General features: G+C 33.1%; 1 pseudogene; it reads left to right on the top strand.

The window, feature by feature from the left end:
• Nucleotides 1-1,934: 1,934 nt before the first annotated feature.
• On the top strand, nt 1,935-4,030 carry LOC107900163 (cytochrome P450 710A1-like; annotated as a pseudogene).
• The last annotated feature ends 12,818 nt before the right edge of the window (nt 4,031-16,848 follow it).

The following is a 16,848-nucleotide window of genomic DNA, read 5'->3' as shown; positions in this document are numbered from 1 at the left end:
AATTAATATCATGATGCATTTCATTCATACGTTATTGAGTGCACTCAGATTAGCTAAGCAATCCTAACCAGACGACGGCTAGTAGACGCATAATTGAACAGTTCAATGCTTAATTTAGGTCATTAAAACGGACTAAGTTAATGTTCATAATATCTTAAGTTAGCTCTATTATCTTGCATGGTTTTTAGATTTATGTAATTAAACTGTTGTAAACATAAATGTCCCTGTGGCCTTACATAAATGCTAAGAAACCATTAGTCTAATATGATCAGTAACATGCATATTTAACTAAGTATAAGATTCAAGAGGACTTAATTTGGTTTCCAAACCCATAAGTGATCGAGTTGCCATGGAAGTAACTCTGAACATGTTAGCATGATGAAAGTAAATTGATTTGATTAATATAATTATCCTAGCTCATTTAATGTTGATTGTTTTTGTTGCTAAAGCCATTCATTCATACATTTAGGTAAATTGCATCGATTGCATAGGGATCAATCTTTGCATCTAATTAATTTTACTTAATCTAATCATCACTATCCAAATTTATTGACTTTTCTTATATCAAATTGTTAATTATAATTTTATAAATATTTGGTTAAGCTTATACAGTCCCTATGGAGACGATAATTCATAAATACGTTGCAATTCGTTACAATTTCATGTCAGCAAAGTTAACAAATAGTATTTTAGAATGATTTGACAAAAATGCAAGTTAAAGGGTTAACTTTGCTGATGTGGCATCCAGGTGGCAATTCATGTGCAAATCATGTTAGCAATTAATTATTTTTTTTAAATTAAAAATATTTATTATAATTTATTTTTTTAATAATTTAAAATTTTAAAAATAATATTTTTAATTTTTTAATTTTTTAAATTTAAAAATTAATTGTTAACGTGGCATCTATTTCTATACCAAGCCAGCAAAGTTAACTGACGTTAATTTTTTCATTGGGGTGAATTTGCCGAGTGGTACACAATTCACAAAGGATCGATAGTGTTCCAATCGATTTATGAGTCGTCCTTCCAAGGGATTAGGGAAGCCGAGCGTTTCGAACCGGAGCGGTTCTCTAGGAGAGACAAAAAGACGTGATATTCAAAAGGGACTACCTAGCTTTCGGGGCCGGTCCACACTAGTCTGTAGGCCAAAGATACGCCCTGAACCATCTGGTTCTATTCATCGCCATGTTCGTCACATTACTGGATTTCAAGAGGCACCGAATCGACGACACATTCAAGATAAGTAAATAGAAATAAAGGCAAATTTATGATAATATACATCCACTTAAATATAATTGAACTTCAATAGCCTCTAGTTTCCATTTATGTAAATAGAGGCGCGCGACACTAGCTGTTGTAAGCAGCCCCCTCCCTCAAACCGGACAATTATTCTTCTACATATTTTGGCATAAAGATTTATTTAAGCAGTTTAATTTTATAAAAAATAATTTTAATCATTTATATACAATTTTATCTTTTTTAATTATTGAATTAGTAAATTACACGTGATGCCACATCAATAAAGTTAACATATTTGTCCTTATTTTTAATTTTTTAGAAAAAATTATTTTGTGTCAAATTGTTGTGCGGAAGCGTATAAAAGAGTAAAATTATTGTACTAAAAATCACACTAAGTTCAACTCTTAGGAAAGAGAGGTGGATCACGTGAATCAATTAAGTACCAGGTCTTTCCTAGCCAAAATATCCCTCTATTGTAATTTAATCGCACAATAATTCACTACAATCACTCTCACAAAATATGCAAAATAAACAATAAAGAACATAAGAATTTTAACGAGGTTTAGCAAATTTTACCTACGTCCTCAGGCACTAACAAATATATTTCACTCCAAAATATAAGTAAAAATTTACAAATAAAGAGAGTGAACAATGCCTTAAAGAGAAAATGACAAATGTGAGGATGATAAAAAATAAGAAATGATTAAGCCTATTTATAGTTGAGATTCAGAGATCAATTTGCAAAGTCACTATACAATTAGAGACCAAAAATTATAAATATCTCATGCCAATTTTCAATCCCACTTTCGAGCGCCAATATTTTTATACCCGTATCTTTGACTTTTTTAAATATGGATGGTAACTAATACAAATGGTTTTCACCCAATCTTCTTTACTTCGTTTTATTTTAAGGAGAAAAGAAAATTAAACATTTCGTTTCCTCCTCTTTAGAGTTTTACCTATACTTCTAACCTTCTGTTTAAACGCCTTCTTTTTCGTCCATTTCCTGCCATCCCCAAATCATTCTCTTTTCTGGAAAAACAAAGAATGAATCCCTTTTCATCCTTTCTTTCTCTTTTAGTTCCACTTTTGGTAACCCTTTTACTTCTTATTCTTTTGCTAGAACAGATTTGGTATTTGTGAAGGAAGCGAAATGTCCCTGGTCCCAACATCCTTTTTCCTTTCCTCGGCAACGTAATTCCTTTGATATCAAATCCCACCAAGTTCTGGCAACTTCAAGTTCTGCTGTCTGCTTCCGTTGGATTTTCTGTTAATTACGTTTTCGGTCGCTTCATTGTCTTTATCCGAAATACTGAACTTTCTCACCTTATCTTTGCCAACGTCAAACCTGATGCTTTCTCACTTATCGTACACCCATTTGGTAAAAAACTTTTCGGCCAACGTAACATGATCTATATGTTCGGACAAGATCACAAAGATCTCCGCCGTCATATTGCTCCTAACTTTACTCTTAAAGCATTGTCAACCTACACCCAGTTGCAGCAGCTCATTATTCTTGAGCATTTAAAATCATGGGAGCGACTTTGGTCGACTGTTTCGCCCGCGGAGCCGATTCCGCTCCGTCTTTTAGTTCGCGACTTTAATCTCGAGACTTCTCAAACGGTTTTCGTCGGCACGTATCTATCAAGTGAAGCTCGGGAGAGATTCAAAGTAGATTATGATCTTTTCAATACGGGTTTAATGAAGCTACCCTTTGATCTCCCTGGTTTTGCTTCCTGAAAGGCCAAGCTGGGTATTGAGCGGATGCTCAAAACGCTTACTCATTGCGCTGCTGAAAGTAAAAAGAGAATGCTCCAAGGAGAAGACCCTTCTTGTTTAATCGATTTTTGGATGCAGGAAATGGTTCGAGTAACCGCGGAGTCCAAAACACCGCCGCCGCACTCCACCGACGAAGAAATCGGAAACTACCTATTTGATTTCCTCTTTACCGCCCAAGATGCCTCCACGTCGTCGCTCCTCTGGGTGGTGACGCTCCTCGATTCTCATCCTGATGTTCTCCGAAAAGTTCGGGAGGAAGTTTCGAGGATATGGTCGCCGGAATCGGATGTTCTAATGACCGCAGAGCAATTAAGGGAAATGAAGTACACACAAGCAGTGGCGCTTGAGGTGGTGAGATATCGGCCGCCGGCGACATTAGTGCCGCACATTGCAGTGGAGGATTTCCCGTTGACCGAGTGGTACACAATTCCCAAAGGATCGATAGTGTTTCCATCGGTTTACGAGTCGTCCTTCCAAGGGTTCAGGGAAGCCGACCGTTTCGAACCGGAGCGGTTCTCCGAGGAGAGGCAGGAAGACGTGATATTCAGAAGGAACTACATGGCTTTTGGGGCCGGTCCACACCAGTGTGTGGGCCAAAGATACGCCCTGAACCATCTGGTTCTGTTCATCGCCATGTTCGTCACGTTACTGGATTTCAAGAGGCACCGAACCGACGCTGCGATGAAATTATGTACACTCCGACAATCAGCCCTAAAGACGGATGCATGGTTTTCCTGACAAGGCGTTGCCCACGTTACCCAAATTTCACTCTTAATTGATCAAACTTTGTTTGTTCTGTCTTTGTTTTCTTACAATATCTGCTAAACTTGATGGTTGAAGCTGCCATTATCGTCTTCTCACAACTGAAGGACCAGTCCAACATTGTTGTTGCTTATGATTCTACTATGGGAGGATATTATATCATATATGCATACTATATAAAGAAACAAAGTTTAGGTGAAAAAAAGGAAATGTACCAAATTTCAATGGAATCGTATTTGTCATTTCTTTAGTGCGAATAGTGTTCATGTTTTCCACCTGTACCAAAATTTAAAAATTTAAAATTTTATTTTTAAAAATTAAAAATCATTAAACTTATAAAACAACTTTTAATTTTTTTTAATTTTAAAAAATTAATTAAATGTTGATATGTCATTCACGTGTATGTCATGTCAACAAAGTTAATAAATGTTAATTTTTTTAATTTATTTTAGGGTGATTTGACAAAAACACAAGTTCAAGGGTTAACTTTGCTGATATGATATCCATGTGGTCGTCAATGTGCATGTCACGTTAGCAATTAAATATTTTTTTAAATTAAAATATTTATTTTAATTTTATATTTTTTAATAATTTAAATTTTTAAAATAATGTTTATAATTTTTGTGAATTTTTAAATTTAAAAATTAATTGTTAACGTAGCATCCATGTGTATGCCAAGTAAGTAAAGTTATCATACGTTAACTTTTCCATCCATTTTTAGTGATTTGACAAAAAGCGCAAGTTTAAGGGTTAAAAGATGCGAAAAATTAAATGAGGACTAAAATGATTTTTTTTGTAAAATTAGAGGGCCAAATAAGTCATCATGCGAAAAATGATTGAATTAGAATTCACAATGCGGGTAAAAAATAATAAATAATAATTTACTCAAAATATATCAAACAAGTTAATTTTGGTTATTTTTAGAATTTTTTTTCGTTATTTTAAGTTAAACAAATATGGGTAGCTTTTAAAAATTATTTTGTCACACCCGGATTTGTAAGGTCTGAGGTAGCAAAAGAGTTTGGCGTACTAAATTGAAAGGTTCTCTAATTTATCGTGTTCCTTTTGCAAATAAAAACAAGTAGTGAGCTGGTTGAGGAAAAGTTAGATTCCAACCATAGTCCTGTTGGTTATGAACTAGAAATAAGTTAGTGGGAGACATGATGATTAAGAAGTTGTACACTTGGTTGTCAAAACGGAGTTGATGAAGTAAATAATGGGGTACTACATAAGGGAGAGATGTTACCCTCCAAGATTGCCTTTTTATTTCTCTATTCTTTCTTCACCATCTTCACTAGTTGGGCTTGCAAGGAAGAAAGATGAAAGAGCAGTCTGCATGGAGGAAATAAGCTAATGATTGTGCACAAATAACTAATTGATTTATTAAGTTGGTAAGTTTCCTAATCTTTCTATATGCATGGGTTTAAGGAAAGGAAAGAAAGTTAAAAATGTCAATTAGTCGTCGAATATGTTTTGTTCTGGGTTGATGTTATGAATAGTTACTTAAATGGTTTCTACATGCAAGTAAAGTATGATCCTTTTGATGATTGGAGAGTCTGAATTGGTTGTTATGTAGCACTGATCAAGTTATTGGAGGCTCAGTGATGTATCACGAAACTAACTAAGAAATTGACTAAGGCAAGTGCACCTATTAATTATTAGTATAGCTACAGTGAGCAAATATATCATTCCCATGAAGACTAAAAGTACTAGTAATTACCGTCTTTCTATTATTTAACCGAATAATTCGAGTGATTGATTAAAACTAAAATTAACGAATTTAATTAACTAACGAACACGACAAAGAAAAAATCACGAAAATAATCGAGTAACAACCAACAAGAGAAACAATACCCAGGAAAGAATTCACATAGATTTCATCTATCACTATTAATCAAAATTACGCAAATATCTCTAGGTTGATTACTTGAAATTTCTTTCTAATTAAAACCCCTATTATTTCATTAACTCGTACTATGGATTCCCCTATTAGATTTGACTCTAATCCGGTAGATTTATGCCTTCTTATTTCTAGGATTGAATGCAACTCCACTCAATTATGCAAGATCTACTCTTAAACAGGGTCTATTCAATTACCGATTTAAGCACATAAAAAATGGATGAATAATCTAGAAATATTAAACCGATAATTAAACACACATAATTGAGAATAAGAAACTAAGTATTTATTGCGTAAAATAAAAATCAAAAGACAGAATTCATCATAGGGTTCATCTCCCCTAGGTATTTAAAAAATTAGTTCATCTTTGAAAATGGAAACATCCAAGACATATTATAACCAAAAGAAATAAAGAAACTCATGATAACTTCCTAAGAAATCAACTGAGAATCTTCAATTTTGATGGAAATCTGCTTCAGACTCAGCTTCAATGGTGTTTTTCGAGTTGTTTTCTTGAGTATTCTCTGACGGCTCCCTCCTATCTTCTTATTTTTGTCATTTATACGTCTTAGAATGCCTAAAAACCCTAAAAATTGTGATTTTCGTTGTTCAGTGTGCAATTCTATGAAATCGACACGGACTACCACAAGTTCGTTTGGGTCACATGGTCATGTGGTCTAGCCGTATGGAATAGTTCAGCCCGTGTGGCTCCTGTAGCTTACTCCGACGTTTCAGTTTTCTCTTGTTTTTCACTTCTTTTGCTCCCAATTGCTCTATTAAGCATTAAAACATGAATCTAAAGGATTAGTGGTATAAAATTGACAATTAACATCAAATAATCACCCAAAAACATGTTAAGAATGTGGTTAAAAAATGTTACTTTTAGCATTTATCAAATATCCCCACACTAAGCGTTTGCTTGTCCTCAAGAAAAATTCTCAACCCACATTCAAGTTAACTTCCCTTAATTTATTATTTTCATCAATCTTATTTTAGGATAATCTACAAATAATCATGCATTGGAAATTCACATTAAAATGACACTAAATAGTACAAGCAATCCAAACAGAAATTTTTAAAGCATAAAAACTTAGATGTCTCCCCTATCTCAATAATTACTTAAAATTCAAACTAAACGAGAATTGACACCCTCACTAAGGTTCACTCAAAGCACTCAAGGTGTCTAAGGTTCACATATTGTGCACTCAACAATCAAACAAGAAATGCTATTACCATAGTTGTTTGAAAATCAAATCTCCATTACTATAGACCGAGATGACACACCAATCAAGATGTCTTTATAAGGTTGTAATGGGGCTTAAGTTAAAGGTATGGAAAATGTTAGAAAAGCTGGTTACAATTGAGAGTCGAGTTGATAAGTTGCCAAACCACAAAAAAAATCAGTTGTTGAATTAAAAGAATTTATCAACAAGAAATAAAGGGCGGATGTGAGCTTTTATACAAACAATGAGACTCACGATTCAAGCTCAAAATTTTCTTTCACTTTATTTTTGTTCACTTTATTTTTTCAATTTTTTTGAAAACAAAGTAAAATTCAACAATACAAAAGATAAAATACAGTTAGGTAACTAACCAAATCGAATCTCGATAAAAAGGGAGTCAATAAAAAGAATTTTACAACATTAATGTGGTTTACGGATTAACATGAACAATTGTTAAGTTAAAAAAATGTGTTAGGATCAACGGGGTTTACTAAGAGTTAATTCAACGAGTAAGCTATTTAAAGGTTAATTATTCAAAATCAGTATATCAAATCAGTAATGTGATATTGACATGTATAACCGAAGCAAGTTCTAGAATAACAAATTAAGTTGACATACTCACAACCAAAAATAAAATGAGCATGGAATAAAATATATGCTTTATAAGCTCAAAAGCTCACAAAATTTTTTGGTTTTGATGGCAAACTTGTAAATTTAAAATTTCAAGATAATGCTTCAGTTCAAGAAAATAGCTTAAAATAATAATTTCTGAAACACAACTTATCATTCTTAACTCTCTCACGTCTTAAAGTATAAATCATACAATGCACAAAAATCCACAAATTAATCCCAAACAGAATCAATAAAAACTCCAAAATTTAAAAAAATTAACTTTAATGTTAGGTTTGAGAAAATTACTTAAAACGCAAACAATAGTTTAAGGGTTATATCGTATAAACATATAAAATCCTCCCCACACTTAAGATGTACATTGCCTCAATGCACAAACAAATATAATCACATTAAGCAAGGTATCATAAGAAAGGGAGAAAGAGAACTGAAACTACCTTGAATTTGGATGATTTTGCTGGACTAGTGAAATCTGAAAACGTAGGAGATCCTAAATTAAGTACATGGTTCAAAGCACACTAATAGGAAAATAAACAAAAATAAGATAACATAAAGAGATGACAAAATAAAAAGAAAAACAGTTGAAAAATTTACTCCAGTATTCACACTGTCCATGAGTCGCTTGTCACGACCGTGTGGCTTCATTCAGGTCGTGTAAATTAATTGTTTTCTTCTCTCATGACAATGAGAATACATTTTTTACCACAATTGGATTCGACCATCTTGACTTAAGTTTTGCAAGGAACATTCGTGGGTCTAAATTGTCTAGCAACACTTTGTCTCTAACTTTGAATTATTTCCTCATCTTTAAATGCAAACTATGACATTGCTTTGTTAATTCTTTGTACTTTCTCAGTTTCTCATAAGCCTTTGTTTATCGAGCTGCACCATTCTTTCTTCACTTGTCCATTGATTTTTATCACCTTGAACATGATACGATTTTAACAGGTTTTCAGGAGTGATTTCCTGCAAAGCATGTTGAGCCACATGATTACTAATGTGAACAAAATAAATAGTATCCTCTCAGTCACTAGAAACTCTCACAGCATCACTTGCTTGAAGAGTAATCTCTTCATCACCTATCCTTAGCACAAGTTCACCATTACCCGCATTAATAATAGTTCTAGCAATGGCTAAAAAGGGTCGACCTAAGATTATGGGTACCTCAAAATTCTCATCCATGTCCAATATAATGAAATCAACAAGTAATACAAATTTATCAACTTTAACAAGTACATCCTCAATAATACCCCTAGAATACTTAATTGATATGTTAGCTAATTGAATACTCATCCTTGTAGGTTTTGGTTCCCTGAGACCAAGTTGTTTGAACATTTTATGAGGCATTAGATGCTAGCACCCAAATCACCAAAGCTTTTTCTACATTTAAGTGACCAATAAAATAAGGAAAGGTAAAACTCCCTGAATCTTTAAGCTTAGTGGGAAGTTTGTTTTGGAGAATGGCCGAGCACTCTTCATCAAGCTTAACGTTGGGCAATTCGTCTAGCTTCTTTTTATTTATTAGCAGCTCATTTGAAAATTTTGTATACTTGGGCATTTACGAAAGGGCTTCAACAAAAGGTAAGTTAATATGTAATTTTTTCAAAAGTTCAAGAAATTTACCATATTGTTCAATCAAACAGTCTTTCTTCAAATTTTCCAGATATGGAATTGGTGGTTTGTATTCTCTAACCACCAAATTATGCTTTTTCTTGCATTCCTCAACCCCATCATCTTTCTCAACAGCTTCTAAATTCAATTTCTTTTTAGGCTCGGCTAATTCCTTTCCACTTCATACAGTGATTGCCTGAACTTGATGTTTTGGGTTGGTTTCAATGTTACTAGGTAAAATGCCTTGTTGTCTCTCCAAAACCAATTTAGCAAGCTGGCTAATATGATTCTTAAAACCCTAAATAGATGTTTGCTGATTCTTCAAAGTCATTTCAGTGTTCTAGAATCTAGTTTCTGACAATAAAATAAATTTAGTCAACATTTCTTCTAGATTCGACTTCTTTTCTTACCGATAAGTTTGTTGAAAACTCAGAAAGGGTTGTGACCTTTGATTTCCCTTACCACCCCAAGATAAATTTGGATTATTTCTCCATCCTAGATTATAATTGTTGTTGTATGGGTTATTCTAAGGACTAGAATTATTACACATAAACTCAACTTGCTCATGCTCCATGTTAGACTTGAAGGGAAATTTAGCTAAATGAGCATCCAGATCTTCATCTTGCAACGCATCAAACTGAATATATTATTGCACCATCTGAATTGTGTTCGGCTTAATCTCAAATTTTTTTGCAAAATAAAATTTTTGCACAGCTTTGTCTCTATAAAAAAGATACTCAGTCACCCTTCCGAACACTTTTGCTAAATCAATCAAAACCCTTCCAAAGACTTTTTCTAAATCAATTAAAACCCTAACTTCTTCTCTGCTAAATCTTCCTGCCTTCTTTATCTTTAGTCTGAACATTCTCAAAGGTAATATTTTCTTTCCTTCATTCCCTTTTCTTTCTCTTTTTTCATATGATGGTTAGAACAACCATTAAGGGTAGGGGTAGAGGTCAAAATAACCAAAACATAATTCCTAGAAATCTCTTTTCTTTTAGACCTCAAGGTCCCAATGATACTCCATCATGTGTGGAGACTCCTTTGTGTGAATGTAGTACCATCCAGGATGAAATGCACATGTATTTAGGAACTCGAGGTATTCTTTACCCGAATTTTGCGTACGAATTCAGATGGCCACCGAGGTATCGCTTGAGTGAGAACACCCTAGGTGAAATTTGGTAGCCTACTTCATTGACTGCTACATGCGTAATGAACCACCACTTTTGGGTGTTTTCCAAAAAAATTATCAGTTAAAAATAAAGAGTCAATGAATCACTGCTGGGAATGCTCATTTCAACATACGCTAAGATTGTGAGCCAATCATACAAAATAGTATTTCAAACCTACATTTGAAACTGGATCTCGCTTTCCCACACGTTGGTCCCTTCCTTGGAAATTTGTTTGTGCTCATTATTTCTCATTTGATGTAAAAGTAACCTTAAAGCAGTATAAAAGACTAAAAGGGGCATACATTTGAGCTGGTGGATATGGTAACAATTAGGAGTGTCTTATAGTATTGTTTACATAATCTAAGCCCAAAAGCTCATCGAACAACTGACCCCATCAGTTGGTTAGATGATTAGAATGTGCCTTCAACTTTGGAGGCCTGACCTTTTAATGCTATGACCAATTTAGCACAAGTCTTAACTAGGAGTATAGGGGAACTTCATTTCTTTTTCTATAAAGTTTGTGACATTTGTTCTCACAATTGAATTTCACAAATCTTTTGAGAGCAGCTGTCTAGAGTGTCAATACTGCAAAAAAATATATAGAATTACAATGCGGTATCTGCAAGTATACGAGTCTAGTGGTAATATAGTTTTACAACAAAGTGGGTGAGTACTCTGAGGATCGTACCCAAGGGAGGCGAGCACTACATCAATTCTAACCTAAACACTAAAAGATCTAATTAGTACTTTTAAATTTAGTTATAGTACGAAGAAATAAAATAAAGGATTTTTGGATTTTTATAATGAAAATATTATAGCATAAAAGGATAAAATTCAATAGATTATAAAGTAAGAATAAATCAAATCTGATTATGGGTAATTAGCTCACTTCGGTAACCACCATCAATTGTTGCTTTGGGTTCCTCGTCAATCAACTAGTCGCTACCCTAACAAGATATTCCGACCTTCCACTAAAATAACGAGTCAAAAAGAACTACTTATCTTTCGACCTCACAGTCCAGACTAATTTGGGGTTAAAGTGTTCATGGATGGACAATACCAATTTTGGGTTAATTCCCACCTTGATGACTTCTCGTGGTTGGAAGGCCTAGGGTTTATTTCACGTTCTCCCTTTTTCAAACAACTAATTCATGAGTAACTCTACAAAATAGTTAACGTATCATACCTCCACTCGCTAATCCCCTATAGAAGGATTAGTTCCTCATGGCATTCATAAACAATATATAATCAATGTAAAGAGAAAACATGCTAATTAAATCGACAAGATAGGGTAAATGAAAGAGCCTGATTTTATTGATATTAAGCACAAATCAACAGAGTTGAATGATTCCCCAATCCAAATGTTTTGAAAGAAAATAATAAAAAAAAACTAAAACTCTAGAACCCTAAAAAAATGAAACTAAATATAAAAGAAAGAAACTAGGTTAATTAAAAGGTGTTTTTAACATGTGCCAAATGAGCCTATTTATAGCCTTCAGGTGACTGTTGTCCTTGACCTTAGGTTAGCTGATGTTCCCGAGCTTTAAGTTTGATTGTACAGACCAAAACACCCCTACTTCATGTCTAATTTCTGTCCTAGAGTCGATGCTGCAACACACTAGGATCTGTGTCGCGACATAACGACCAGTATGCTCATCTGTATCCATCTTCAGGGGTATGTCGCGACATCAAAGGTAGACTTGAATTTTCTTTATTCTATTCCCTCTGTTGCGACGTCAGTCCTTCTGTGTTGCGACATAGCATCCAGTATCATCCTAAAATGTCTTCTGATGGTCTTCTGCACACTCACAAAGTACGTTAGCTCTCCCTTAGGTCTCATTTGGCCCTTACGATCAATATGTGACCAATAATCTTTCATATCACATTGATAACATAAGTTATCTTTACCCTTTGAAAATTTATCTTGAGAACTCTCATTGTTCTCTTATTTATCACTATGTTCCCACTTTTAGTGGTCCATAAGTATATCTTTCATTTTCTTTATGTTTACATTCACTTCAGGGAATGCAACAAATCTAGTAGGACGGACTTATAACATCCTAATAGATTCTTTATTTCATAATCACCATCGCAAACATGCGTGAATTTTCAAATCAAAATCTATCTTTTCATGTTGTCATGATTAGTCTCCAATTATAATAAACATGATATAATATATAAAACATAGTAAAATATACCTGAAGATCTTTAACATCATTGTCATCACCTTGACTATTATCACGAGCACTATTACAAGTAGTAAAACAACTTTGTTTTCGTAATAACATTTATAATATAATAGTAAAAATCATTTAATAGATAATCAAAATTTTCATATAAGATGCTTGAAAATTATCCGATACACATTGTACCAAAATTCAATACCACATATATGTTATAAAATCTTATCTTGCACTAATAAAATATTTATAAATTCAATTTAAAAGATACCATACAATCATCCAACATTAGCAAGTTAATAAAACTCAATAGATCCTATCAAATTTCCCTTTAATCAACAATTGTAGGTTAATAACACTTTCCACCAAAATTAAAATTTCAAGAATATTTAATAACGAGAATTTAATAATCAAAGCATCTAAATATTATGCATAATATAACTTAATTAAAAAAATTAACCTAGGAATGCAAAAATCAAATAATAATAAGTAAACATATCTAATCAACAATTACGTCTTTTACATAAAAAAAATTAACCTAGGAAGGCAAAAGTCAAATACCATCAGAATGTGAAATTTATGTCAAATAAAAATTAATAGTAGTCATACCTTACTTGAATAAGAATATATGGTCGAAATATAAAAGTTTCTTACCAAATCTATACTTTACCCATATTTATACAATAAATCAAAGATTGAGAATAAGAACCATAATCCATTATGATATTGAATCTTTCAACATCCCAAAGATGAAGTTGCATGGGTGAAAGTTTAAGGTGAAAAATAATTTGATCTGTGGGATGTTACAAACTAATCCTATTGGGAAACCCTTAATCCTCCGTTAATCACGTCCGCATCCACTTGTTAATCTCCCCTAAAAGATTTATCCACTCATCGTATTCATAATCTAAATCTCAATTGAAATAAACATGTAAATAAGCACGATTAAATCTATAGAGAAAAAAGATGTAGAAATAATCTCATCGATGTCGATTAAAGCACAAAGTAGGAAATCTCTTGATTGGGATAACAAGAATTGTCACTTGTAGAGGCAAATAAACTGAAATACTTCGATTAAATAAAAGAAATCTTGGATCAAAATCAATTCCAAGAGAGAAGAATAAAGAGTTTATGAAAAACAAAAGAAAAACTTAATCTAAATCCTACTGTAAACTACAAGGGATTTTGGATGCATCTAAGACGACTTAGTTACATCAAATCCCTAAGGTTTTATTTTTAAGAGTGCTGGTAACACAAATTAGGTCTTCAACACGTCTTAGGTCTTCGTATAAAGTTGATTGTACGAACGAAAATAGCCTTGAAGTACTTGGGCACCATGTCAACCCTATAACACACCATAGGCCTTGCTTGTGCATCCATGTCATGCTTTAGCGGCTCGAGAAGCTTGTGCATCACTCGTCCCTTGATCCTACATCCCTTAGGCCTATAATTCATCATCTTACACACTCAATTACAGAAACTAGAACTACCTAAGGCCCATGTAGACCTAATAGGCCACAAACACTTACAAAATGTGTAAAAAACACTTATTTTACTAACTTTTACTACTTAACCACTAAATACCGAAAATGAAATAATTAATACTAAAATGGCTAGAAAAAAAACTCCTTAAGTGCGGAAATATACCGAAATTACTATTACATTTGATGCCAGGTCAATTGTTAAACCTCATTTTGTTACAAAAAAATGTTTCATTTGTTATTTATATTTTTTTATAAATATATTTGATACATTATTTTTTTTCACCTTGCACTTTAAGTGTGCCATAATCTAATATAAATTATTTGTTTTGCTTTTTTTTTTCAAGTTGGGTGCTAAGTGAATTATAAACACACCCATGTGAAAAATATTAGCAAAAATTATTTATTAAAACTTTATAAAAAATTATTTATTAAAACTTTATATAAAAAGAAATAGATTTTTGGTTGAAATGATAAGGTTGAATGTTAAATTATGATCTATAATTTCAAATCTTCTAAAACTTGAATTTTTTTTTTGATTTTGTACAAAAAAGATAAAACTATCACCATAATAATATAATTTTATTTGTAAAATTTATTTGAAAATAAATATTTTCATTTGAAAGGAAATTAAATTTTCATCCTTTTTATTTTTCTATTAGTTAAATTTTGAAAATTTTCAACAATTACAAATAGCTCTCACTAATCTACGCAAGCTTCCCATTCTTGTTTAATTAGAAAATATATTTTCTTAAATATTATTTTTTTATGAATATGTTATTAAGTGGATGTGTAACTCCCCAAAATTTCGAATTTCGTTATTGTGAAAATATAAGACAAATATCTGTCAGCTTTAGTGGTTATGTGTTCTGGGAGTGTTTGGAAGGTCCTAAGTTTAAGCCTTCGCTTGGGCAAATTTTGGTTTTTTGAATGAATTTGGCTTTACTCTTGTTTAGTAGGCTTTTATTTGATTGTTGGGTAAATTACATTAGAATAGACAAGTTGGTCTGGTGGTTAAATGGTGTGTTATTATGGTGAAGGTCTTGTGTTTGAATCCCTATGCAGGCAATGGTATTATTTTTTGCTCAGATTTTGGGAAAGAGTTGTGTAACAGGGGGATTCTGAATAGTGGATGTGTAATGGGAATTAGGGGAGAAGATTAAAGGATTTTGGGGGTTATCGGGATTTTATTTTATTTTTTCCTATAACCAAATTTTGACCTCCTTTCCCAAAAAAAATTTGTCATCTATTCTTCTCCCTCTCCTCTTGCCAAAATTCTCTGAGTTTTTCCATCTTTCTCTTCTTTTTCTTCTTCTTGATTTTTCCCTAATCCATTTCTTTTCCTTCGTTTTCGCACGCGGTTAGTGCTCGCTTAGTTTCGGTAAGTGTTCCTCTTCGTTCTATCATGAATCTCTTAACGACTGAAGTGGTAATGTTTTTCTCTACGATTTGGGCGTAGGGAGAGGCTCGGATTGGTGAATTCAGTTTTCTCGTCTTAACAATATTTAAACAAAGGGTTATCGTTGGTGGTAAGTTGGGTTTCTATTCGTTCTTGGTTGTCAATTCACTTTTAAATCCATTAAATTGATCTTGAGTATCTTGATTATACGCTTTGGAGTGCTCAGGGACCATTTTAGAATCAAACAAAACTAGGTGTGTACCCAAAACGCAAAAAAAAAGGATTCGGCGAAAAGCCAAAATTGCTTGCTGTTTGGATAGCAACAGTAGGCTAAATTTGAAAAATCGCCATAAATTGTGGAAATTGAATTAGAGGGTGAAAAAATATGGAACTAAATATTATTAAGTCTAGTTTTGCATAGAAGAAACGGTGTAAGTAACGGAATTGCAAATCGTGAGGTATAATAAACTTTGTGAGACAAGGTTAGATTGAATTCAGGTTTCCCTATTCTGACTTCGAAAAATCATCAAAAATTGGAGCAAAATAATTAGGGGTTAAAATTTACATGTTTAAATTTTTAATGTGTCTATTTTCAATTGTAACAAATAGAAACATCATCCAAATTTTTTACTAGGGGATATTTAATTTTTAGCAAATAAGGGACGAAGCTGTCAGACAGCAGAACAAGGGTAAGTTTGAAGATTTTACTGTACTTATTGGCTAAACCAAAAATTTTGAAAATTTTATGGTAGAAAGGTATTTGAGTATAGTTTTAAAAACATCAAGGGGATTGTAATTCAAAATTTTGTAGCTCAAGATATAAATAATTTAGTAACAATGACTCAAGTAGACAACCTTAAAGGAACATATAAGTAAATAGTGAAAACATATATGAATAATTAACTAGCACGGGTTACATTAAAAATGGATCACGTGGCCAAGGCCAATTTGGGCTGAGTGGGTCACATGGGCGTGTGAGCCCATTTTTCTAAAAAGTTCTGTAAGGTTGCACGAGTCGCCCAAGTCGACTGTGGACCTACTGTAGGGTCGGTAAGCTTTACTTAGACCCTTATATGTGTGATCTGTCTGTCTGATTTCTATACCGAACATGACTTATGATATCTGAATGTATGTACTATTAATTGCATAATGACATGACATATTTTGTATGTTGCATTGCATTGGGGTAGGTTGATGATATTTGGAGGAAGTGTCTGAAAGGCTATTAAGCCTGTTATCTGGCAGCTCAGCTGCAACCTTCTAATTATGTGCCGCATTTTGGTACAACATGGTGTGTAGGGATGGGTGGGTTGATTTAATCTCCACATGGTGTGTAGGGTTGGACGGAGAAGGTGTGTAGAGGCTGGTGGGTAGGATTCTAATTTACTGTATCTGCATTCTATATCTGAATGGGCTAAGGCACAAACTGATTCTGTGATGGGCACGGGCCCCCAGACTGTATCTAACTGAAT

Source organism: Gossypium hirsutum, chromosome D06 (genome assembly GCF_007990345.1).
Source record: "Gossypium hirsutum isolate 1008001.06 chromosome D06, Gossypium_hirsutum_v2.1, whole genome shotgun sequence".
Taxonomy (NCBI): Eukaryota; Viridiplantae; Streptophyta; class Magnoliopsida; order Malvales; family Malvaceae; genus Gossypium; species Gossypium hirsutum.
This window is presented reverse-complemented; position numbering and strand designations above follow the sequence as displayed.